This window comes from Ictidomys tridecemlineatus, chromosome X (assembly GCF_052094955.1).
Source record: "Ictidomys tridecemlineatus isolate mIctTri1 chromosome X, mIctTri1.hap1, whole genome shotgun sequence".
Taxonomy (NCBI): domain Eukaryota; kingdom Metazoa; phylum Chordata; class Mammalia; order Rodentia; family Sciuridae; genus Ictidomys; species Ictidomys tridecemlineatus.
Genome location: NC_135493.1, coordinates 75,838,005 through 75,864,279, shown reverse-complemented (window position 1 = coordinate 75,864,279; position 26,275 = coordinate 75,838,005).

The window sequence follows — 26,275 nt, the reverse complement described above, 5'->3', positions numbered from 1 at the left end:
TTCTGAAGCTATAGGAGTGTAACTGTCAATCCCACAAACCTCATCCCCACTAGAGTTTCCCTACTGGACCTACAAACAATCTATAGAGGAAAGATAAGTTGTAAGTGGTTTCATTGTTTAAAGATCCTCTTCAACAAATATAAGCTTACATTGATGATGAGAGGGATACAAACCATAAAATAAATTAATTAAATTGCCTATGGGAACGTACTTAATTCTGGGTTGAAAACTTAAAACAGAACAGGTCTATAGGTATATAGTGATTTTTAATAGTGTACATGTAAATGTGTCCCTCAGTGAGAAGATAATTTTAGTAAGGTAGTCCGGGAAGGCATCATTGAGAAGGTAATATTGGATCAATGATTTGTGGAGGTTAGGGTTGTCATACTCACTGAATTTGAGAAAGAAGAACGAATCCAACATGACCTTTGTGAGTATCAGTGAGAAAATAGTGGAACATGCTGCCAGATGCTGTGAAATCTTGTAGAACATGATATAGGATGCACCTAGATAATTCAGCCTGTATCCATGTTGAAAAATGAGTCTCAAAACAGTCGTGTGTTACATCAGCACATATCAGGACTCTTGGAATAACTGAGCAAATAAGTAATGTCTTTTATCCTCTTAGTCAAAATTCAATGAAGATTTCTGTTCACAGTTTCTTATAAACATTTCAATATTCTTTTATTAAAATGACTACTTCTTATTGTTTTTTTTACAAATTTGTTCTTTTCATTTAATATATTTTAGACATCCTACTATGTCATTTCTTGAACATAAATCTAATTTTTTTAACAATTGTATAGTGTTTTACAGTAGGGATATGCTACAATTCAGTTAATATGCTAAAATCTCACTTAATGAGATGTCTGTTGATTTAAATTGTTTGAATTTTCTGATATTGCTGCCATAAATACCCTTAGACATACATTGTAACATAGTCTATCTGTGTGAGGAATTAGTGAAAAGTTAAATGTGTTGTTTTCATTTTGAAATTTCTCTTCACATACCCCCCCACCAAGTACTGTCATTGATCTCTAATCATACTTCTGAAAAGACTTACCCAACTCCTCAGGTAAGGGGAAAGAGAGGCCCTACAGACTGGCCTACAGGTCTCATGGGGAAGCTCAGTTCCTCCAAAGTAGTCAGCACAGAGAAGATAGGTAAGGCTCTTATTGAAGTGGGATTGAAGTGGGTACTCAAGATTATGTTCTCCCCTTGACAAGCTGAAACATTAGAGCCACTCACCCTGACAGCTGAAGGTCCCATTTAGTACTCAGTGAGATTCATCCCCTGGCCATATTATATATGCACCGTCTGTTATGATTTGGATGTGAGGTGTCTCCCAGAACCTCATGTGTGGGACAATGCAAGATGGGTTAGAGTAGCAGTGATTGGATTATAAGAGCATTGATCCAATCAGTGAATTAATACCATGATGGAGATTAACTGAATGATAACTGAAGGCGGGTATAGTGTGGCTGGTGGAGGTAGGTCATTGGGGGCATGGCTATGGGGTAAATATTTTATATCTGGAGAGTGGAATCTTTCTCTGCTTTCTGATCATCATGTGAGCTGCTTCCCTTCACCACACTCTTCTGCCATGAATTCTAAACCTCACTTTGAGCCCTGAGGAATGGAGCCAGCTGTCTATGGACTGAGACCTCTAAAACTGTGAGCTCCCAAATAAAATTTTCCTCCACTAAAATTATTCTGATCAGATCTTTTAGTCATAGCAATGATCACTGACTGAAACACCAATTTAGTGGGATTCAGTGGCAGTCTTAATGAGACCCCCCTCACATTGTGTAAAAACACTTCCTCCTTTTCCTTTCTTCCTGTATCCCCTTAATCCCATTCCTATCTGGATATTTCCCTACCACTCCACTGAAAGTTAGAAGTTGATTGACAAATAGTTACAGAACAAATTATATTGATTTTTTTTAATTTCATCTATGACTAAATATTTGCATAAAATTATAGGTTTTATAAATTGCTTCACAGCTTAAGAAAAATGAGGTTTTCAATTAAAATTCAAAGAATTAAAGTCATATATATGTTATACAGTTATATATATAGGATATATATATATATATATATATATATATATATATACACACACACACACACACACCATATAACTTCTGTGATGATTTAAATATTACTTGGCCTTCAAAAGCTCATGTGTGAGACCATGCAAGAATTTGAAGAGGTGAAATGTTTAGATTATGAGAGGTGTAATCTAATTAGTGAGTAAATCCCCTGATATGGATTAAATGAGTAGTATCTATAAGCAGGTAGGTTATGACTGGATAAAGTAGGTCACTGGGAATGTGTCTTTGGGGTTTATATTTTCTCCTTGATAAGTGGGGCTCTCTCTGCTTCTTGGTGATCATGTCCTAAGATGCTTTCCTTCTACCATGATGTTCTGCCTCACCTTGAGCCCAGAGCTATAGAGTCAGCTGGTCAAGGACCAAACCTCTAAAACCATGAGCCAAAATTAACTCCCCCCTCTACATTGTTCTTATCATGTTTTTTGGTCATAGTAAGTGAAAAAAGCTAAAATATCTTCACATTGGCTTCTACCTGCGCAACCTCTGTTCTAATGTTCATAAATTCAATTAGTCTCTTCTAAATCACCAAAAAATGTCCAAATTTTCAGAGAAGAAACCCTACATGTTCTTAAGTGTCAGTTTTGTTCACTTGTGGAAGTAAAGCTCTGCCATCAGGTAACAGTGCAGAATATGACCCCACAAAGAATGCAAACACATTTTGCTTTAGTTTTACAAAGTTAACTTGGGGTTCACTCAGCTCTGGGGAAGCTTCTGAAGTCCTTGCTCTCTAAGATGTTCCAGTGGTATGTCTAGGGCCTATGTCCAGAGTTCCTGAATTCTGTGGTGGTATTTAAATGTAGGGAGATATGTTCATGAGGGATGGGGGACCCCCTCTCCCTCTTTGCCTCTGTTCACAGCAGCAGGAACTTTTTGCAGGAGGAGGAACAAGTTTTATCTTTCATTTTCTCAATATGATAATAAAGGGACATTTTGTCAGTAGAGAGAGTAGGGATACCAGAAATCTCACGACAGCACTGGATAATTTTGCTAACCTTGATATCTTGCCAAGAAACAATTCCCTGAATTATAAAGGCTGCCAGGTCACTCTCACCCACTAGCTTGCAGAGAATGCTGGTAGCTTGCACTATCTGATGAGAATTTTTCTTTCTTTTAGAATCTACTTGCTCAAGAAAATAATGAGTCTCTGAAAGTACAACTGATCAAACTCAGGCTTCATTTCTGTTCATTTTTGGGTGAAGGTAGGAAACAGCATAGGATTAAAAATTATATCTCACAAAGGCACAGCAGGTAGCTGCAAATTTATCACTGTCCCAGAATTGCAGGACAATGAAATTGGGACAGCTGGATATGGTTTTATTGGTTACTATGTCCAGTTATTTGGTTTTACAAATGGAAAATTGAGACCCAGAGAGATAAAAGAAACTATCCAAAGTTGCACAAAATTATACAAAGTAGCACTGGTTCACCAGCTCTGTAAAAATGTGTTGTGATGCTCTATTTTATTGAATCCCTTGAAACTGCACTCTAACATTGATACCAATGTTTACCAACTAAATCTCATAATACTATGTCTTTATACATCTTTATACATGATATATCTACTCTTCTACACCAGAGGATCTCAATTGAGGAAAATTTTTTTTCCCCAGAGGACATTTGGCGACGTCTGACATTTTTGGTTATCAAAATGGAGGCAATAAGTTACTGGTGTGTAGTGGTTACAGACAAGTTATGTTGCTAAACATTCCTCAATGCACAGGTATTTCGCTCACAGCAAAAAATTTTCTTTCCCAAAATGTCAACAGTGCCAAGTTTGAAAAATCCCCATCTATGCATATCAGCAAGCACACACACAGAGCTTCAGTCATATACTTGCTTTTATTTGTGCAGCCTAACTCATCCCTGTCTTTATAATTTTGCAAATGTCAGAAGCAAGCAAAGAAAAAAAACTATGGAAATATTTGCAAAACATATGGCACACATAATGTGAAAAAATGAGCCATTTCAAAGAGAAAGACTGAGCCAAGAATAGAAATAGGCAATAAACCAAAAGGAAAAGTACAAATAGGCAATGAAAACAGATAAGAATAAATGCTGTCTGTCTATTAATCAAAGAACTAGAACCTCCATTACTATTTGGTATGAAGGTAAAGGAACTATGGTACGTAGAGTGACTTAGATTTTAAGGTCAGAAGAGAGTCTGCTAATGGTATGGATACACTGCAGTGAAAAACTTTGCTCTGCCACATAGCTTTTACATTCTTATGACTACCTCAACCCTGCTTACCCTCCACTCCTATAAACATGTTTCACGGTTTCCCAGTTGCTCCTTTGATTCTATCACCATTTATCTGTATCACCATTAGGCCCTGAAGCAAGGCAGATCTGTTCCAAGGCCTCTGGGAAGTAGATTGTTTTTAGCACATGCTTGCTTTGCTTCTTGTGTCAACCTTTAATTAGCAGTCCACCTAGGAAATGCATTTGGAGAATATGATTATAACATTACAATATAGTGATCTTTCAAATTTTATAGAAATATTTCAAGTACAAAATATGAAAAATATGGCTAACCTGGTAGGAAAAAGGACACAAAGAAGTAATTGACAAAAGAAACAAAATATCTGAAAATGGTTGGGGGTGGTGCATAAAGTAACTTAGATCAAATAAATGTTAACCAAAACAATGTTACCAAATCAGAATGCAGCCTGCCAAGTAGGAGCTATGTGATGGCTTTTGGCAGCTTATGGGAATGTGCTACACAAGTAGTTGGCTGAAAAGGGAAGCGAAATTGCAAAGTAGTCAGATCTCACTTCTTGTCCTCCACAAAAACATCAAAAAATAAGTAGAAACTATCAAAGACAACACTTTCAGATATCCTGAAAACAGTCAAATCAAAGTTTTGTAGCTACCAAATGGGTGGCAAGCCAAGGAAAAGGCAATTCAATTCAAAAGCTATAGGAAAAATTTGTGATAGTTTTTCACTTGCCCTTGCCTCATTCCTTCTCTATCTTGGTGGCAGTCTTTTTTTTTTTTTAATCTTTATTTCATTTTTATGTGGTGCTGAGAATCAAACCAAGTGTCTCACGCACACCAGGCGAGTGTGCTACCACTTGAGCCACATCCCCAGCCCTTGGTGGCAGTCTTACAGATGGTACATAGCATGGGCTGGGAATGTGGTTCAGTAGTAGAGCATTTACTCAGAATGAGTGAGGACCTAGATGTAATCACCAACATTGCAATAGATTTTTTTTTTTTAAAAAAAATGGTAGCATGCTTTGTCCCTGATTCTTGACAGAGCAGATCAAACCTTTTAATAAATCATTGTGTTTATCTCTTCTAATCTATCTAGGGAATACCTGAAGGACTGATACAAGGTGTTTTTTTTTCTGTTTGCCTAATTCAGAATACATTCAAGGTAGAAAATGATGAGTGTTGCTTAAAAATATTGTAAGGCAAAGTAAATTCCGATGTTTCTAATATATGGTTCGGAAAAATAATAGCATAAAGCTGAGGGTGGAAAATCTAAGGAGAGGGGCTGTATGTATAACTCAGTGGTATAGCATGTGCCTAGCATGTGTAAGACTGTGGGTTCAATCCCTAGAAGCACCAACCAAAACAAACAAACAAACAAAAAAAACAGAGAGAGAGAGAGAGAGAGAGAGAGAGAGAGAGAGAGAGAGAGAGAGAGAGAGAGAGAGAGAGAAGCTGTGGAATTTCTTTAGGATACTGGGGCTTTAAAAATGCTTGCATACACTGGAGAATTTAGAAAGTCACTGCATTCTAGGTCAGAATTTAGGCTCAAAAAAGATGTGAGAGGACACTAACCTTTCAACTTTGGCTGCACACTAGGCTCAATACAGTAGAATTATAAACTAAAGCAGAATGGTATGCAGCCTGATTAAAAGTTATAAGATTACACCAGCACAGAACCAATCTGTAAAGACATATATCTATGGTTTGTTTGTCTATATATTTTTTAGCTCCTGGCATTTAAGAAATCTCTGGCAAAATACTGGCTGAACAGAAGACAAAAGAACACAGACCTAACTGACTAAATGCAAAAAAGGAATATTCCTTGACAAAATAGTTTAGAAAAATCACTAAAAAATGGATGAATAAAGCCTTCTACAATCCAAAGGCAAGAAAACCTGGAGGGAAGGGAAATAATAATCTGATTTTCAAAATTAGCATATTTAATACCAAATATCCACTTTTCAATAAAAAAATCAGAAAGTATATGGTAAAAGAAGAAATTACCCACTAAAAGTAAGAAAATAAATTGACAGAAAATTTTCTTAGGGAAGCCCAGACCTTGGGTATTGTACACCAAGGTTTCATAACAAATGTCTTAAATATGATCTAAGGGATAAAGAAAAATATGGACAAAGAACTAAAGGAAATTATGAAAAAGATTCATGAGAAAAATTAAATTATTAATGAAGACCCAGAAAGAAATGATAAAAAGGAATCAAACAAATTCTGGTGATAAAATAATAGTAACTATAGTGAAAATTTTATTAGAATATTATAACAACAGATATTAACAAGCTAAAAGAGTAATCTACAAACTTGAAGATTATGCCATTGGAATTATACAATCAGGAAAGCAAAGATAAAAAATGAACAAAAAATGTAAACAGAGATTTAGGAACCAGTGAGACACCATCAGGTAGAATGATATATGCATTATGGAAATTCTAATAGTAGGATAGGGGAGGGGCAGAAAAAACTTTGGGTAAAATAACATCCAATATCTTCTGAAATTTGATAAAAGATGTGAATCTACACATCCCAGTAATTTAACAACTTCCAATCTAAGGAGAGGGGCAGGTATAGCTCAGTGGTATAGCATGTGCCTAGCATGTGTAAGACCCTGGGTTCAATACCTAGAAACACCAACTAAAAACACAACAAAACCGAGAGAGAGAGAGAGAGAGAGAGAGAGAGAGAGAGAGAGAGAGAGAGAGAGAGAGAGAAGCTGTGAATTTAAAAGAACCAAACTAAGACATATTATAAACAAAGTATCAAAAATCAGATGAAGATACAATAAGATCAACAGCCAATTTCTCATTAAGAACTCACAGGGGTAAGGAAGTGGAGTAACATATTTAAAGTACTAAAAGAAAAATATATAAACCAAAAAATTTATATCTATCAAAGTTGAAAGAAAAATCAAGCCATTCTCAGATAGATAGTAGTTAACTAAGTTTGTTATTTGTAACAAATTATAAAGGGTATCTCCTTGCAGTTAAAAAATGCTGTCATATATAGATAATTAAAATAAATAAATAAAATTTTTAAATGACATGGAATTATAATTAGATGTAATTTGTGATAACAACAATATAAAAGAGGAAGAACTACATAGGAGCAGAGTTTTCTAATGTTATAAAAATAAATTTATATTTATTCAAATTATATTGCCAAAATTTCATATGTTAATGACAATTCCCATGGTAACAAATAAGCAAATATCTAAAGAATGTACCAAAAAAAGAAATGGTATAAACTGGTTCACCACAAAAAGAAAAAGAAAAAAAAAGAAACTAGTAATGGAATAAATAAAGGGCAAAAGTAAGTGACATATGAAGAACACATAAGAAGATGACAGGAAAAAAGTTGTTTTACTAACTATTTTAAATGCAAATAGATCAGTCAAGAAGGAGACGTTGGCATAACAGAAAACATGAAATAATAACATGCTGTCTATAAGATACTCACTTTAAATCTAAAGACACAAATAGATAAAAAGTAAAAAGATGGAAAAAGATTTCCATGCAAATTTTAAGCAAAAGGATGCTAAGCTGACTATACAGTTTCTATTTTACAATAACTTGATTTACGTTTCTTTGGCTTTACAATCCTGGGGAAATGATACACATTCAGTAGAAACAAACTTTCAATTTGGAATTTTGATCTTTTCTCAATATGGCAATACAATACTCTCTTTTTTTGCTGTATTTTATTTAAAAAGAGAGAGAGCTACTCTCTCTCCTCTCTCACTCTCTCTTTAAAAAAAAAGAGAGAGCTAGAGAGAATTTTTTAATATTTATTTATTTAGTTTTTTTGGTGGACACAACATCTTTATTTTATTTTTATGTGGTGCTGAGGATCGAACCCAGCACCCCGTGCATGCCAGGCGAGCGCATTACCGCTTGAGCCACATCCCCAGCCCAATACTCTTTTAAATGTTGGGCGGCAGCAGCAAGCCACAGCATCCAGTCAGCTATGCAATCATGAGTGTAAACAATCAATACTGTGCAATGCACTCTGTTACTAAGCAATGATGTTTGGTAGGTTAGGTGGACTAAATGCATTTTTGACTTAGGATGGTTTTATTGGAATATAACCCCATTGTAAATTGAGGAGAATCTGTACTAATATTAGACAAAATAGAATTTCAGTACAAAACTCCCACAAGAAATGAAGATGGACATTACATATTGTTAAAGGTGTCAATCACCCAAGAAAATATACCCATTAAAAACATATGCACCATTTATTTTACTTGTATTCTTGATAATTGCCATTCTGACTGGAGTGAGATGGAAATCTTAGAGTAGTTTTAATTTACATTCTCTAATTGCTAGAGATGTTGAACATTTTTTCATATATTTTTGACAATTTGTATTTCTTCTACTGTGAAGTGTCTGTTAGTTCCTTTGCCCATTTATTGATTGGGTTTTTTTTGTATTAAGTTTTTTTAGTTCTTTGTATATCCTGGAGATTAGTGCTTTAAATTCATCAGATTAGACAAAGGAGAATAAAGGAAAGGGGGTAATAGGAATAGGAAAGACAGTAGAATGAGTCAGATATAACTTTCCTATGCTCATATATAAATACATGACCAGTGTAATTACACATGATGTTCAATCATAAGAACTGGATCAATATTGTAATGGGTTGCACCACATTTGCATATAACATGTCAAAATACACCTTACTGGCATGTATATCTAAAAATAACAAAATTTAAAAAGCATATGCACCAAAGAAAAGAACTCCAAACAATTTGTTGTAAAAACTTTACAACAAAAAATTTTGTTGTAAAGGCATAATTAAAGAGAGAAACAGGCAGTTTTACAATAATAATTGGAAATATCAATGCCCAATTATTCCAATGAGAAGATTATTATGATGGGGCTGGGGTTGTAGCTTCATGGTAGAGTGTTTGCCTAGCACTGTGAGGCAGTGGTTTTGAACGTCAGCACCACATAAAAATAAATAAATAAAGGTATTATGCCCATCCACAACTAAAAATATTTTTTAAAAAGAAGATTATTAACAATATATAGGATTTGAATAACACTACATTCCAACTAGACCTAATAGAAATACAGAACACTAAAACAAAATGCAGAATACACATTCTTCTCCAATGTACATTGAAAATTCTCCAGGATGGATAATATGTAAGGTCAAAAATCAAGACTCAAAAAATTTGCAAAGACTGAAATTATAAAAAGCATCTTCTTCAGATAATTGAATGGGAAAAGCTAGAAATCAATAAAAAGGAAAATTGGAAATTGATAACTGGAAACTAAACAACATATTTTTCATCATTACTGAGGAATAATTGACAAATTAAAGTTGTATGTAGTTAAGATAAACAGTTTGGCATTTTGATATAAATATGGCAAACCAATATAATTAACATATCATCACCTCATAGATTCATCACTTTTTGTGGGTTTATGTATAGTAAGAAGGCTAAAGTCTACCGTCTTAGAAAATTCCAAGTATATGATACAGCTCTGTTAACTATAGTCACACTGCTGATCATTAGGTTTCCAGAATTTATTTATCTTGCATGACTAGAAATTTGAACATTTTGAATGACATCTCTGCATTTCCTTATCTCTTTAGCTCTTGGAAACCACCATTCTATTTTCTGCTTCTATGAGTTCGGTTATTTTAAATTCCATATATAAGTAAAACTATAGTATTTGTCTGTGTCAGGCTTATTTCACATAGCATAATGTCATTCAAATTTACAAATATTATTACAAGGTCAGGACTTACTTCTATTTTAAAAGTTGAATAATATTTCATTGTTTTCTTTATATATTTATATATCAATGAACATTAATGTTATTTCTATATCTCGGCCACTGTGACTAATAATGAACATGAGATTGCAGATATTGCCACAAGATACAAACTTCATTTTGTTTGATTTTTGTAGTGATTTGCTTTGTTTTGTTTCTCTAACATTTATATATATATTATAGATTTTTCTTGGTGGTTACTTGAAAGATTACATAAAATATCATGTATTTATTTTTTTTCATCTCCATCCATCTTTTAAAATTATTATTATTTTTTATCTTTTAACTACACAACATCACTGAAAAGCATTACAATTCTTATTGTATTTGTAATCATTCATTTTAAAATGATAGCAACTTACTCTATGCTTTTACTCCCCCTCCCCCCACACATATATTTTTGTGTTCAATTGCCATTAACCTCCCACATTTGATATTTACATTTTAAAATTTTGCATGTTTGATGGTTGAAATGTGTGACAGTGTTGGATAAATCTTTTCTTACATCAAAAACAAAGGTACAGGGCTGTTCTTCCCTGGGATCTTTCACAGCAGGCTCTTGGTATACAGAGATGAGTGGAATTCAGCTACCACCCCAAGTCATGGGGCATGGGGAACAAGGAGGGACAATTACTACAAAGAGGTATAAGAAGAAGCTTTACAGATTTGTTAGTTAGATTTTCATTGATGTGACAAAATACCTGAGAAAAATCAGCTTAAAAGGAAGGAAGGTTTATTTTGGCTCAATGTTTCAGACATTTCAGTGCATGGCTAATTTGCTCCATTGTTTTTGGGTCTGTGGAAAGGCAGAATATAATGGCAGGGAGTGTGGTTGATCAAATCTGCTCAACTTTTGGCAGCAGGAAATAAAGAGGTTCGGGAATGGTCTAGATTGCAATAAGCCCCTCAAGGCCCCACTATCAGTGACCCAACTTTCTTCCACTAGGCCCACCTCTTAATGGTTCCATCACCTCCCACTAGTAGCAAGGCTGACCACCAAGCCTTTGACACATGGGTGTTTGTGGACTATTTCCAAACCAAAGCAAAGGCTCTAAGAGAGTTCAGATATTATACTCAGTGCCAGTTGACATAATGGGATCAGTGAAGGTTTCCCAGAGGAAGGAAGTCATTAAATGAGGAAGGAAAGAAGTTAGCCAATAAAATGAGTTTACATAACTGTAGGTAACCAGACCCAGCTTTCTATTATTTGTTAGAGAAGTCAAGGTCAGGCATAATGAGGAAGAATAACATTGGAAAAGTATGCCTTAGCCTGACCTGGTATATTTTAACTGGCATTCTTAGAAATCTCAATGTTCAGTAAGGATGCAGAGAGAGTCCTGAGGAATTCTTCCAAGTTTCAGTTTTATAGGATGCATCAGGATATGTCCAGGGGCTTATGCACAGCTTTTGAAACATTTCATTGTGGCTTAGAGCAGTGACATCTGTTCCTAACTCCAAGGACGTGAACTAGGAAATGCCATTCTGTCCACAGTTCCGGCTATGGAAATTGGAAACTTCAGATAAGATGAGGATCTTGATGGGTCAATCAGTGTCTTAGTGAATGGAGCCAGTGGGGAGTTGTATGGAAAACACCCCCACAGAAAAACAGTACCCTTGAGTTCCCTATACCCAGTCTTTTTTTTTGTCTTTTAACCTTTTTTTTATTTTTATTTTTTTTTATTGATTGTTCAAAACATTACAGAGCTCTTGATAAATCATCTTTCATACTTTTGACTCAATTGGGTTTTGAACTCCCATTTCTACCCCAAATACAGATTGCAGAATCACATCTGTTACATACTCACATTTTTACATAATGGCATATTAGTGACTGTTGTATTCTGCTACCTTTCCTATCCACTACTATTCCCCCTCCCCTCCCCTCCCCTCCCCTCCCATCTTCCCTCTCTGCCTCCTCTGCTGTTGTTCAATTCTCTCCCCCTTTTCCCCCTCCCCCTTGCCCATCATAACCTCTTATACTTTTGTGTATCATTGAAGGTCTCCTGCCGAAGTCTGGCTGGGCACAATTCAGGAGCCACTTGTCAAAAGAAACTAACTTTATTTTTAGAACTAAAAACGTCAAACAAAACAGCTCCTCAGGAAAAAAAAACCCTCAGAGCCCAACTGCCACCACCGGCTTCCACAAGCTTCTCACTCCCACCAACCTCACCACCTCCCACAATCCTCCTGCTCTTGAGGCTGATTGGCTGGGTCGCATGGGCGGAGCCAAAGAAGTCCCCCAATGAGCAGTTCCATAGTCTGAAGGGCAGGAAAACAGCCCAATGAACATCACCACAGAGGAGCCAATCAGCTAGATGTTGCTGGGGCCACTGTGAGCCAATCATCAGCCGGCAGCTGGAAGTTTGCTGGGGCCCCTTTGGCTGTGGCTCTCAACAGTCTCCTACCATGTCCATATGCTTTCCCTTCTCTCTCCCTTTCTCTCCCCCCATTCGTCTTTGTTTACTGTTAGTCTTTTCCTCATGCTCTTCCTTCCTGTTCTTAGTTGCTCTCTTTATATCAGAGAAGACATTTGGCATTTGTTTTTTAGGGCTTGGCTAGCTTCACTTAGCATAATCTGCTCTAATGCCATCCATTTCCCTGCAAATTCTATGATTTTGTCATTTCTTAGTGCTGCATAATACTCCATTGTGTATAGGTGCCACATTTTTTTTAATCCATTCATCTATTGAAGGGCATCTAGGTTGGCTCCACAGTCTAGCTATTGTGAATCGTGCCGCTATAATCATTGATGTGGCCGTATTCCTATAGTGGGCTCTTTTAAGGTCCTCAGGGAATAGTCCGAGAAGGGTGATAGCTGGGTCAAATGGTGGATCCATTCCCAGCTTTCCCAGGAATCTCCATACTGCTTTCCAAATTGGCCTCACCATTTTGCAGTCCCACCAGCAGTGTACAAGTGTACCCTTTTCCCCACATCCTCGCCAACACTTATTGTTGTTTGACTTCATAATGGCTGCCAATCTTACTGGAGTGAGATGGTATCTTAGGGTGGTTTTGATTTGCATTTCTCTGACTGCTAGAGATGGTGAGCATTTTTTCATGTACTTGTTGATTGATTGTATATCCTCCTCTGAGAAGTGTCTGTTCAGGTCCTTGGCCCATTTGTTGATTGGATTATTATCTTATTGTTTGATTTTTTGAGTTCTTTGTACATTCTGGATATTAGGGCTCTATCTGATGTGTGAGGGGTAAAAATTTGTTCCCATGATGTAGGCTCCCTATTTACCTCTCTTATTGTTTCTCTTGCTGAGAAAAAACTTTTTAGTTTAAGTAAGTCCCATTTGTTTATTCTTGTTGTTAACTCTTGGGCTATGGGAATTCTAATGTTAGAGTCTGTAAACAAGTCAAAATAACACCTGGTATTTTGCCAGGGGAATGTTAGAGTTCGTAAACAAGTCTGGATGGTGCCTGGCAAAATGCCAGAGGGAGTGGTTTGAGAAGTAACAAAAGCGAGCTATTAAGTGTGGAGATTCCTTATTGGTTGACTGATGTATCTAGTTTATTAAGATAAGCTGTGCAAAATGTATAAATACCTCTGTTGTCCTACAATAAACGGCTCCTACTCCTGCTGTATCAACATACACAAGTTATTCGTCACACCCCCCCCCCCCCCCCGTTATTCTGCTGCAGCCTAGCATAGCAGAAAGCTGAGTGTGCCAAGCCTCTAAATGTCAATACCATCTTAGGATGTGAGAGCTGAACTGTTCAAGACCATGTGTTGCATGGGAAAACTGAGCCCTCTAGAGGAAGATATGGATCTGCTGAGCTTGAACAGAAAGTTAATGTCTCCCCCAGGCTGAGAGAATGGGAACAGAGCTATTTGTCTTCATAAAGTCAGTGAGGAAACTGTGATTGAGCTGACATATGAAGTAGGAAAATTAGCTGGCTGGCCATCAAGAGATCTTGCCTTGGTGCTTTAATCTTAGTCTAGTCGATACCTTCAGTGTTGTAGTCTCATACCTTCATCTTAGTGTCCCAAAATTGGTTAGATTCAGGAAGCTGCCTCATGATGATTACATCATAAGATCCTGGTGTATGAAAACCAGGATGCTGGTTGGTAATGAGAAATAAAGAGAACTGTGACACTATTTGCATTGGCCTCACCACCACATTTCTTCCTTTTATAAATTTGGTACTGGGGACTGAACCCAGGGGCACTTTACCACTGAGCCACATCCCGAGCACTTTTTATTATTTTTATTTTGAGAAAGGGTCTCACTAAGTTGCCGAGGCTGGCCTTGAACCTGCAATCCTCTTCCCTCAGCCTTCCAACTCATTGGGATTACAGGCATGCATTGCCAGGCCCAGCAATTCCCTTGGTTAATGTATAAGCCTCATTTTATACCTCACTTTACACAGTGATGCTATTAAGGAGGTACTATTATTAAACCCATTTTAGACATAAAGAAACTAAGGAACTCAAAGATTTAAGTATCTGATTAGTGTGCTTCATCCATACTGGCACCACTGACTTTTGCTCATATATACTCTCATGGCTTACCCATAGATTTTCTTTAGATATGTTAAAATTGCCAACCAACTTTTGACAGTCTGGAAGCCATTATGTTTCTCTTTTTTTAATTGTTATATAAATATTGTACATATTTATGGGGTACCATGTGATGTTTCAAGACATGGATAAATTGTGTAATACTCAAATCAGATTAAACATATTTATTTCCTCAAACATTCTTTGTTGGGAAAACATTCAAAATTATTTCTATCTTTTTTGAAATGTACAGTACATCATGATTATCTGCAGTCATTCTGTTGTGCACCAGAACATGTTTCTCCCATCTAAATGTAATTTAGAACCTGGTACCAACATTTCCTCATCCTTCCCTCTCCTCTACCCTCCCCAGCATCGTAACCACAATTCTACTTTCATCTTGTATAAGATCAAAATTATTTTTAGATTCCTCATATGAGTGTGATCATACAGTGTTTGTCTTTTTTGTCTGCCTATGTCACTTAACATATTGTTCTCTAGTTCCATCATTTTCAAAAGTTGGAAAAGACAGGACTTTATCCATTTCTATGGCCGAAAAAATTTCATTATGTATATATGCCATATTTTCTTTATCTATTCATCAGTTGGTGAACACTTAAGTTATTTCCATTTCTTAGCTATTATTAATAGAGCTACAATTAACACAGGAGTGCAGATATTTTCATGACATACTGATTTTATTGCCTTTGTATATACACCCAGTACTAGGATTGCTAGATCATCCAGTAGTTCTATTTTTAACTTTCTGAGGGATTCCATATTGTTTTCCATAATGGATGTACTAGTTTACATTCTTACCAACATTGTACAAGGGTTCTCTTTTTATCTACATTCTTGCCAGGGCATTATGTTTCTTTCTTTCTTTCTTTCTTTTTTTGTTTAGTTAGGAAGCATTTTTAACTTTCTCCACATTTTTAAAGAAAATTTATTTGTTGTAGTTATACATGACAGTAAAATGCATTTATTCACTTTGATATATCATACATAGATGGGTATAATTTCTCATTTTTTTTGAGTGTACATGTTGCAGAATCATATTAGTCATGTAGTCAAATATATACATACAGTAATAATGTCTGTTCTCCACATTTTTATTGGTACATTTTAGTTGCACATAATAGTGGGATTTGTTATTGCATATTTGCACATGCACACAAAATAACAATACCATTTGAACTATATCATTCTCCAGTATTTCTCTTTTTCCTCCCTTCCTCTCTCCCCATAGTCCCTTTCTACTGATATCCCTTTGATTTTCATAAGCCTCCTCTACCTTTCTTTTCCCTTTTCCTCTGTAGCTTCCATATATGAGAGAAAATGTACTGGGAATTGAACTTAGGGGCATTTAACCACTAAGCCCCATCCCCAGCCCTATTTTGTATTTTATTTAGAGACAGGGTCTCACTGAGTTGCTTAGCACCTCACTTTTCCTGAGGCTGGCTTTGAACTCATGATCCCCCTGCCTCAGCCTTCTGAGCTGCTGGGATTACAGGCATGTGCCATTGTACCTGGCCCACCTTTGACCTTCTGAGTGGCTAATTTGACTTACTGAAATGTTCTCAAGTTGCATCCGTTTTTCTGCTAACGACAATTTCATTTTTCTTTCTGACTAAATAAAACTTCATTGTGTATTTATACTACATTTTCTTTATCCATCAGTTGATGGACAACTAGGCTGGTTCTCTGGTTTGGCTACTGTGAATTTTGCTGCTATATACATGGAAATGAATGTATCACTATAGTATGCTGACTTTATTTCTTGAGGATACGTACCAAAGAATGGTATAGCTGAGTAATATGGTGGTTCCATGCTTAGATTTTGAGGAATCTCCATACTGATTTCCACAGTGGTTGTACTAATTTGCTCTCCCACCAACAGTGGAAAATATTTCCTTTTTCTCCACATCCTCTCTAGCATTTATTATTGTTTATATTCTTGATAATTACCATTGTAACTGATGTGAGATAATAGTTCAATGTAGTTTTTTTATATCTTTATTTTTATTTGTTTATTTTTATGTAGTGCTGGGGACCAAACCCAGGACCTCATGCATGCATGCAAGGCAAGAACTCTACCACTGAGCTACAACCCCATCCCTCAATGTAGTTTTGATTTGTGTTTACCTAATTGCTAATGATGTTGAACAGGTTTTCATATTTTCATCGGGAATTTGTATTACTTCTTTTAAGACATCTGTTTAATTCTTTAGCCCATTAATTAATTATTTGTTTTCTTGTTGTTAAATTTTTTGAGTTCTTTATATATTTTAGACATTAATCATCTGTCAGAAGAGTAGTTAGCAAAGATTTTATCCCATTCTGTAGGTTCTTTCTTCACTTTCTTAATCATTTCCTTCTTGTGCAGAAACATTTTAATTTATTACCATCGCATTTCTTAACTCTTGGCATTATCTCCTGAGCTTTAGGTGTTGTATTGAGAAAATTTTTGCCTCTCTTATATGCCCGAGTATTGACTCTATAAACAAATTTATTGGAACATAAGCTTTCAAAATAGTCCCTAAGGATCTTTTGGATTTCTGTGATATCTGTGGTGATTTATTTTTCATTTCTACTTTTATTAATTTGGATCATTTCCTCTTGATTAATTTTGCAAAGGGCCTGTAAATCTTGCTTTTCTTTTCAAAGAATTAACTATTTGTTTCATTGAATCTTTGTGTTTTTTAAATTCTCAATTTCATTGATTTCAGGTTTGATCTTAATTATTTCTTTCCTTCTACTGCTTTTTAAATTGGTTTGTTTCAAGGGTCTTTTTAAAAAAATTTTATTTATTTTAATTTGTTATATATGACAGAATAATGTATTTCAATTCATAGTACACCTACAGAGCACAGTTTTTCATGTCTCTGGTTGTACACAAAATACAGTCACGCCATTTATGTCTTCATACATGCAGTTGGGTAATACTATCCATCTCATTCCACTGTCTTTCCGACCTCCTGCCCCCTCGCTTCTCCTCCCTCACCTTTGCCCTAACTATAGTTCCTCCATTCTTCCCATGCTTCCTGTCCCCATCCCCATTATGGATCAGCATTCTCATATCAGAGAAAACATTTGCCACTTGGTTTTTTGGGATTGGCTTACTTCACTTAGCTTAATATTCTCCAACTCCATCCATTTACCTGCAAATGCCATGATTTTGTTCTCTTTTAATGCTGAGTAATATTCTATTGTGTATATATGCCACAGTTTCTTTATCGATTCATTTATTGAAGGACATCTAGGTTGATTCCACAGTTTGGCTATTGTGTCTCTGGTTTAATTCCTAGGACCTTGATCCATTTTGAGTTGAATTTTGTGCATGGTGAGAGATAGTAGCTTAATTTCATTTTACTGCATATGGATTTCCAGTTTTCCCAGCACCATTTGTTGAAGAGGCTATCTTTTCTCCAATATATGTTTTTGGTGCATTTAATATAAGATAATTGTAATTATGTGGGTTAGTCTCTGGGTCCTCTATTCTGTACCATTGGTCTAACAGTCTATTTTGGTGCCAATACCATGCTGTTTTGGTGTTACTATTGCTCTGTAGTATAGTTTGAGGTCTGGTATAGTGATGCCATCTAGCTGAATTTCATGACTGCTTTTTCTATTTCTATGAGGAATGTCATTGGGCTTTGATTGGCATTGCATTAAATCTGTATAGTGCTTTTGGTAGTATGGTCATTTGACAATATTAATTCTGCCTATCCAAGAACAAGGGAGCTCTTTCCATCTTCTAAGGTCTTCTTTAATTTCTTTCTTTAGTGTTCTGTAATTTTCATTGTAAAGGTCTTTCACCTATTTCATTAAGTTGATTCCCAAGAATTTTTTTTGAAACTATTGTAAATGAGGTAGTTTTCCTAGTTTCTCTTTCACAGGATTTGTCACTGATAAACAGAAATGTTTTTAATTTATTGGTGTCGATTTTATATCCTGCTCCTTTGCTGAATTCATTTATTAGTTTTAGAAGTTTTCTGGTGGAATTTTTTTGGATCCTCTAGGTATAGAATCATGTCGTTGGCAAATAGTAATAGTTTGAGTTCTTTTTCTATCCATATCTCTTTAATTTCTTTCATCTGTCTAATCGCTCTGGCTAGTGGCAGCTGGAAGTTTGCTGGGGCCCCTTTGGCTGTGGCTCTCAACAGGCTAGAGTTTCAAGAACTATGTTAAATAGAAGTGGTGAAAGAGGGCATTCCTGTCATGTTGCAGTTTTTAGAGGGAATCCTTTCAAATTTTACTCATTTAGAATGATGTTGGCCTTGGGCTTAGCATAGATAGCTTTTACAATGTTGAGATATGTTCCTATTATCCCTAGTTTTGATAATGTTGTGAACATGAAGTGGTGCTGTATTTTGTCCAATGCTTTTTCTGCATCTATTGAGATGATCATATGATTCTTATTTTTAAGTCTATTGATGTGATGAATTACATTTAATGATTTCTGTACATGGAACCAATCTGGCATCCCTGGGATGAACCCCACTTGATTGTGGTGCACTATCTTTTTGATATGTTTTTGTATTCAATTTGCCAGAATTTTATGAAGAATGTTTACATCTATGTTCATTAGAGATATTGGTCTGAAGTTTTCTTATTTTGATGTGTCTTTGTCTGTTTTGAAATCAGGGTGATATGGCCTCATAGAATGAGTTTGGAAATGTTCCCTATTTTTCTATTGCATGAAATAATTTGAGGAGTATTGGTATTAGTTATTCTTTGAAGGTCTTGTAGAACTCAGCTGTATGTTCATCTGGTCCTGGGCTTTTCTTGGTTGGTAGGCTTCTGATGGTGTCTTCTATTTTATTGATTGAAATTGATCTGTTTAACTTGTGTATATCATCCTGATTCAATTTGGGCAAAACATGACTCAAGAAATTTGTCAATGCCTTTAATATCTTTTAGTTTATTGGAGTACAAATTTTCAAAATAATTTCTAATTATCTTCTGCATTTCTATAGTGTCCCTTATGATATTTCCTTTTGCATCATAGATGTTACTAATTTGAGTTTTCTCTCTCCTTCTCTTCATTAGCATGGCTAAGGGTTTATCAGTCTTATTTATTTTTTTAAAGAATCAACTTTTTGTTTTGTCATCTTTTTCAATTGTTTCTTTTTTTTTCAATTTCATTGATTTTATCTCTGATTTTAATGATTTCCTGTCTTCTACTGCTTTTGGTGTTGATTTGTTCTTCTTTTTCTAGGTCTTTGAGATGTAATGTTAGGTCATTTATTTGTTGACTTTTTCTTCTTTTAAGAAAAGAACTCCATCCAATGAACATTTCTCTTAGTACTGCCTTCATAGTGTCCCAGAGATTTCGATGTGTTGTATCTGTGTTCTCATTTACCTCTAGGAATTTTTTAATCTCTTCCTTGATGTCTTTTTGCAATCCATTGTTCATTCAATAGCATATTATTTAGTCTTCAGGTGTTGGAGTAGCCTCTATTTTTTATTTTATCATTGATTTCTAATTTCATTCCATTATGATCTGTAGAATGTAGGGTAGTATCTATCTCTGCTTTTTTTATTTGTTAAGAGTTGTTTTGTGGTATAATATATGGTCTATTTTAGAGAAGGCTCCATGTGCTGCTGAGAAGTATGTGTATTCACTCGTTGATGGATGGAATATTGTATATATGTCAGTTAAGTCTAAGATATTGATTGTATTATTGAGTTCTATAGTTACTTTGTCCAGCTTTTGTTTGGAAGATCTATCTAGTGATGTAATAGGTGTGTTAAAGTCACCCAGTATTATTGTGTTTTGGTCTTTTTGACTCTTGAACTTAAGAGGAGTTTATTTGATTAACATAGATGCTTCATTTTGGGGGTCATATATATTTATATGTTATGTCTTTTTGATTAATGGTTCCCTTAAGCTGTATGAAATATCCTTCTTTGTCCCTTTTGACTAACTTTGGCTTGAAGTCTACTTTATTTATTACGAGGATGAAAACCCCTGCTTGTTTCTGCAGTTCATGTGAGTGGTATCTTTTCTCCCAACATTTCACCTTCAGTCTATGGATGTGCTTTCCTATGAAATGAGTGTTTTGAAAGCAGCATATTGTTGTTTCTTTTTTTTTAAAATTCAGTCTGCCAGTCTGTGACTTTTGATTGGTGAGTTTAGGCCATTAACATTCAGGGTTATTATTGAGACATGATTTGTATCCCAAGTCATATTTGTTCATTTTTGGTATCTAACTTGACTTGGTTTCTCCTTTGATTATTATTTCCTTTAGTGTAATACCTCCCTTTGCTGATTTTCATTGTTGTTTTTAATTTCCTCCTCATGGAATATTTTGCTGAGGATGTTCTGTAATGTAGACTTTCTAGTTGTAAATTCTTTTAACTTTTGTTTATCATGAAAGTTTTTTTTTTCATCATCAAATCTAAAGCTTAATATTTCTAGATATAAGATTCTTGGTTGGCATCCATTTTCTGTCAGAGCTTGGTATATGTTGTTCTAGGATCTTCTAGCTTTTAGGATCTGGGTTGAAAAATCTGCAGACATCCTAATTGGTTCCCCCATATATATATAATCTAATTCCTTTTGCTTGTGGCTTTTAAAATTCTATCCTTATTCTGCATGCTAGGCATTTTCATTATAATGTGCCTTTGTGTGAATCTGTTGTGATTTTGAACATTTGGTGTCCTATAAGCCTCTTATATTTAACTTTTCAATTAATTCTTCATGTTTGGAAAATTTTCTGATATTATTTCTTTGAATAGATTGTTCATTCCTTTGGTTTATAACTCTATGAATTCCTCTATCTCAATGATTATTAAAGTTGGTTTTTTTATGTTACTCTATAATTCTTGCATGTTATGATCATAGTTTCTTACCATCTTCACTGTGTGGACAACATTCTTTTCAAGATTATATATTTTGTCTTCATCTACTGAAGTCCTGCCTTCCAAGTGATCTAATCTGTTGGTGATGTTTTCTATTGAGCTTTTAATTTGGTTTATTGTTTCTTTCCTCTCAAGGATTTCTCTTTTTTTTTTCTCAGAACCTCTATCCCCTTATTGAAGTAGTCATTTTCTTGCTGTATTTGCTTATTGAAATTCTTTTGTTCCCTGTATTTGCTCTCTTATATCATTCTTTAATTCACATAACATTTTAATTATGTACATCCTGAACTCCTTCTCTGTCATTTCTTGGTTGTGCTGGCCATGGATTCTAATAATGTAATAAATTGGTTTGTTTGGGGCACTTTTGTCCCTTGTTTTTTCATGTTGTTTGTGTGTCTTCCCTTCTAGCACTTTGGATCTGAGGCATTACAGTTTTATGCTATAGGCTTATAGTGTCCTTGCAAGTTTACAATACCTCTCCTTTGAGAGGGACAACAATGTGAACAGATCCCAATACAAACAATATACAGCCTTAAACCAAATAGGGCCTATGAAGATGTTTATGGTTTTGTCACAATATACAGAAATGGTAAGTTCAATTATTATCTACAATATAAACAGTAGGTTTGCAAAAGGGTCTATAGTTTCTGATGGTGGACAAAGAACTGGGGATGAGGTGTAGGATGAGATGTTGAGAGGGTAGGAGTTGACAATAGAGAATTATTAGATTTTAGAAAGGATGAAAGAGGAATCTAAAGAAGTTGGTTAGTAGCAAGAGAAGAGAGAGAAAGTGATTTGGGGGAGATGAGTAAGTGGGAAGACAGTAGAGTACAGAAAAAAACATATATATTAAGAAAAGCAAAAATAGGAGGTAGAAGAATATATAACACCAGTCCTGAGTTGCCTAATTCATGAAAATTACTTGGTTTTGTAACTGTTGAGGATGTGATGGTGGGAGGAGAGAGAGAGGAAAAAAAAATCTCGAAGGAAGATACAAGCATGGTTTTTATTGGAGTTCAGTATCTTTCCAACTTCCCTTCTCATTCAATAGGTGGAGTTGTCTGTTTTTTGCTGGTATCTCCACCCTCAGGATGGTGAAGGTTATTAGGGTGGGAGGGTTTGTGTTGGGGGCATGACTCCTGGAGGTGGAGTATAGTACTTGCTGGTCCCAGATGGGAATTGCACCCCAAGGATCTCCTTTGGGGCCCACTCATGTGATGTGAGTGCCTGGTCTTATCTCCTTATATCGTCTGTAGACCTCACAATTCCGGTCTCTAATTTAGTCTCTAAACTGTATCTCACTCACCCCCTCCATTTCTATTTCCCAATCGGGAACCTTTCTCTCTATAAGTCTTGTGGGCTATGCTCTGCATGCTGTGCACCTGTTGCAAAGAGCTGTCTTATATTGGGCAGCTCCGGACTCAGTTTTGTGACTGGTTTTGCAAAATACTAACTGGCTGCATAGCTGCAGCACTGCGTGGGGTTAGTGACTACCAAGGGCAGGAGGGAATTGGGGACTCTCAGTACCTTGATAATGGCACATCTATAGTCTATTTCATCCAACAAATCCTAAATATACTTTCAGTGACTCATGGATTCTTCTCCAAAATAGCCTTAGCCAGTGTCCCAAGCTGGGAAAGATATTAAAGATGGTGGCAAAGGTGTCCCAAGATGGAGGCGGCTACTTTCAGTGATGAGGTATTGGGGGTCAGGTGGGGCCGGGCAGTGGTATTGAGCAGAATGTTCAGAGATGCAGCTCTGTGGCATACAGTATTGTGGCTTGGCTGGCAGCTGTCTCTGAACCCGGTGCACTGTCCCCAGGTTCAAGCTACCATGTGCAGGGGACTGTGGCAATAGTTGCAGTGCCCCAAGATGGAGGTGACTGGAGGAAACCTACCTTGGTAGATAGGGGTCCACACAGGAGTGGCAGCCGGAGTTCCTGTGCATTGTCAGTGGTCGGGTGTCATGCATGGGAGTGGTGGCTGGGATTCCTGCATGGGTGGTAGATCAGGAATCCTGAGTGGTTGTTAATGCCAGTGGTCCTACTTGGCACTGGGAGGACCTGCATGAATGAGTGACTGGGAGTCCTGGGCTGATGCTGAGGCCTGGAGATCTGTGCGGTCAAGATGCAGTGTTTCCTTCCAGGGAGCAGCTGTCAGGGGCCCTCTAATCACTCACAGAGAAACAGTATTCCCACTACTTGAATCTCAGGTCCTAGAGCAACAGAGAATTCAGCCTCCCTCTAGCCTGTCATCTTGGATTCCTTATTTCAAGGTTATTAAGAGACATCATTAGGTTGTTTATTTGGGATCTTTCTGATTTTCTTATGTAGAAACTATAGCTATAAACTTTCCTCTTAGGACTGCCTTCGTAGTGTCCCAGTTGTTCTAGTATGCTGTATCACTATTCATTTCCATTTGAGACTAAGAACCTCTACATTTCTCTCCTGATTTATACTATCACCCATTCATCATTCAAAAGTGTGTTATTTAATCTCCATTCATTTATGTATTTTCTGTAGGGTTTTTTTGATGTTGATTTCTCATTTCATTCCTTTATAATGTAATAAGATCCAACAATCTTTATAATTTCTTTGATTTGATAGGAGTTGCTTTCTGGAATATAGTATGAACTATTTTGGAGAAGGATCCATGAGTCATTGAAAATAAAGTATATTTAGGATTTGTTGGATGAAATAGACTATAGATGTGCCATTATGTTTCTTGAAGGTGATTTTTCTATTTAATTAATTGTACCTTTGTTTTATAGCTTAACACTCCAAATTTTATTTCCAAGTTTCTACATTTTATTGTCATCCCCTTAAACTACCAAGAAGTTTAATCGTACTAATTTTTAAAAATACAAAAATTTTTAAAACTTTACATCCCAGATTTATTTCTCACAATTTACATTTTATGTTAATGTCTATATTAATTTTCCCTCTTGTACATGTTTCAGAGTTTGCTTTTATTTTTTCTTTATTACATTTTTAAAATTTCTTTTTGAAATCACCCCTATACTATCTGCCTTGTATTATTTCACAACCTTCAAACACTATTTTAAATTATACAAATAATATATGTATACTTATTCATGAATACAGTCAAAACATTAGTGATAAGGTTAAAGTTCCTTGTATCTATTGCCTTCTATCACAGTTCCCGCTATCCCCCTTCCCACATAGGTCCACCATTATTGAATTGATTAATATATTTCCAGATTATTTTCTATGGATTTACATATATTAAAAGACAAAGTTATGAGTATATAGATACACACACACACACACATATATATATAATATTGTTTTCTCTGTGTTTTATAATATAAACAATACTATACTGTACCTATATTTTACATATTGCCAGACTTTGTCTAAATAATATGATGGAGAACCACTCCTGTTATTATTTGTAGGTATAGTTCATCCTCCACAGTTTAGACAAATAGTCCTCATATTAATGAGCATTTACTTTATTTTCAAGTTAGAACTCTTGAAAATGAACAAACATATATTTCTTTTCAATGTATATAGTTGTTTTGAAAATAGGTATTTAAACTTTTTATATAAGCAGAACGACATTGAAATTATCTATACCAACCAACACAGTATGAAAATTCTCATTTCCCCCTATTTTTACCGGCACCAAATATTATTAAACATTAATATTGACCAATTCAATTGTCACAAAGTGGTATCAGTTAATGTTCATTTCTTGGATACTAATGCCATTGATCATCTGTTTATTTAATCTAATTTATATGTATTTATATTTTATTTACATAATTTAATTCCTCCTCTTGTTAACTGTTGAATACTTGGTCATTTCTCTCTTGGGTTGTTTGTGTTTTTCTTATGGAGTTATAGGAATTTTGAAAATTACTTATTCTTAATTTTAATTCTCTTCTTAAAGAACTCTAAAAGATATATTGTACTTGTTTTTCACAAGTGGTTTGCCTACTACATTACTTATGCTGCCTTTTTTCATAAGGTTTTTATTTTCAAAGAAGACAAAGTTATGAGTCTCTTACCTTTTAATTTAGAAGGCCTTAGTAGTGTGATAAATGATTGCCACTCCCCAAAAAGTTATGTCCACCTGGAAGCTGTTCATGAATGTGACCTTATTTGGAAAAAAGGTCTTTGCACATGTAATTAAGATAAAGATCTGAAGAAGAGATCCAGTCAGATTCTCCAGCTGTGCCCTAAATCTAATGAGAAATGTCCTTATGTGAAGAGGAGATACTACAGGGGGGGCAGTGATGTGACGATTCAAGCAGAGATGGGAGTGATGCATTGACAAGGTAAGAAAAGCCAAAGATTGTCACCAGCCTCCAGAAACTAGGAGAAGGCATTCAACGATTGTCCCTCAGAGCTTCCAGAAGGAACAAACCCTGCTTCACCTTGTTTTAAGACTTGTGGCCTCCACACTGTGGGAGAATAGATATCTCCAGTTGTAAGCCATGCTGTTTGTGTTCATTTGCTACAGAAGCCCTAAGGAACTACTAAAGCTTTCCTGCCCCCAAGATCATTAATACATTACAATTTTTTTCTAGTATTTTTATTCATGTGTTTTTATCTGTAACTTTTTAATTATAGTTTTACAAATCAGTTTAGACAGAAACTGAACTTAATATTTTCCAAAATGGTTAGCCACTTGTGCTAACACCATTTATAGAGTTATTCTTTCCCCACTGATTTGAAACACTACTTTGAGCATATTCATGGGACAGTTACATTACTCTATTTTTTCTTCGTTTATCAATATTGCACTGCTTAT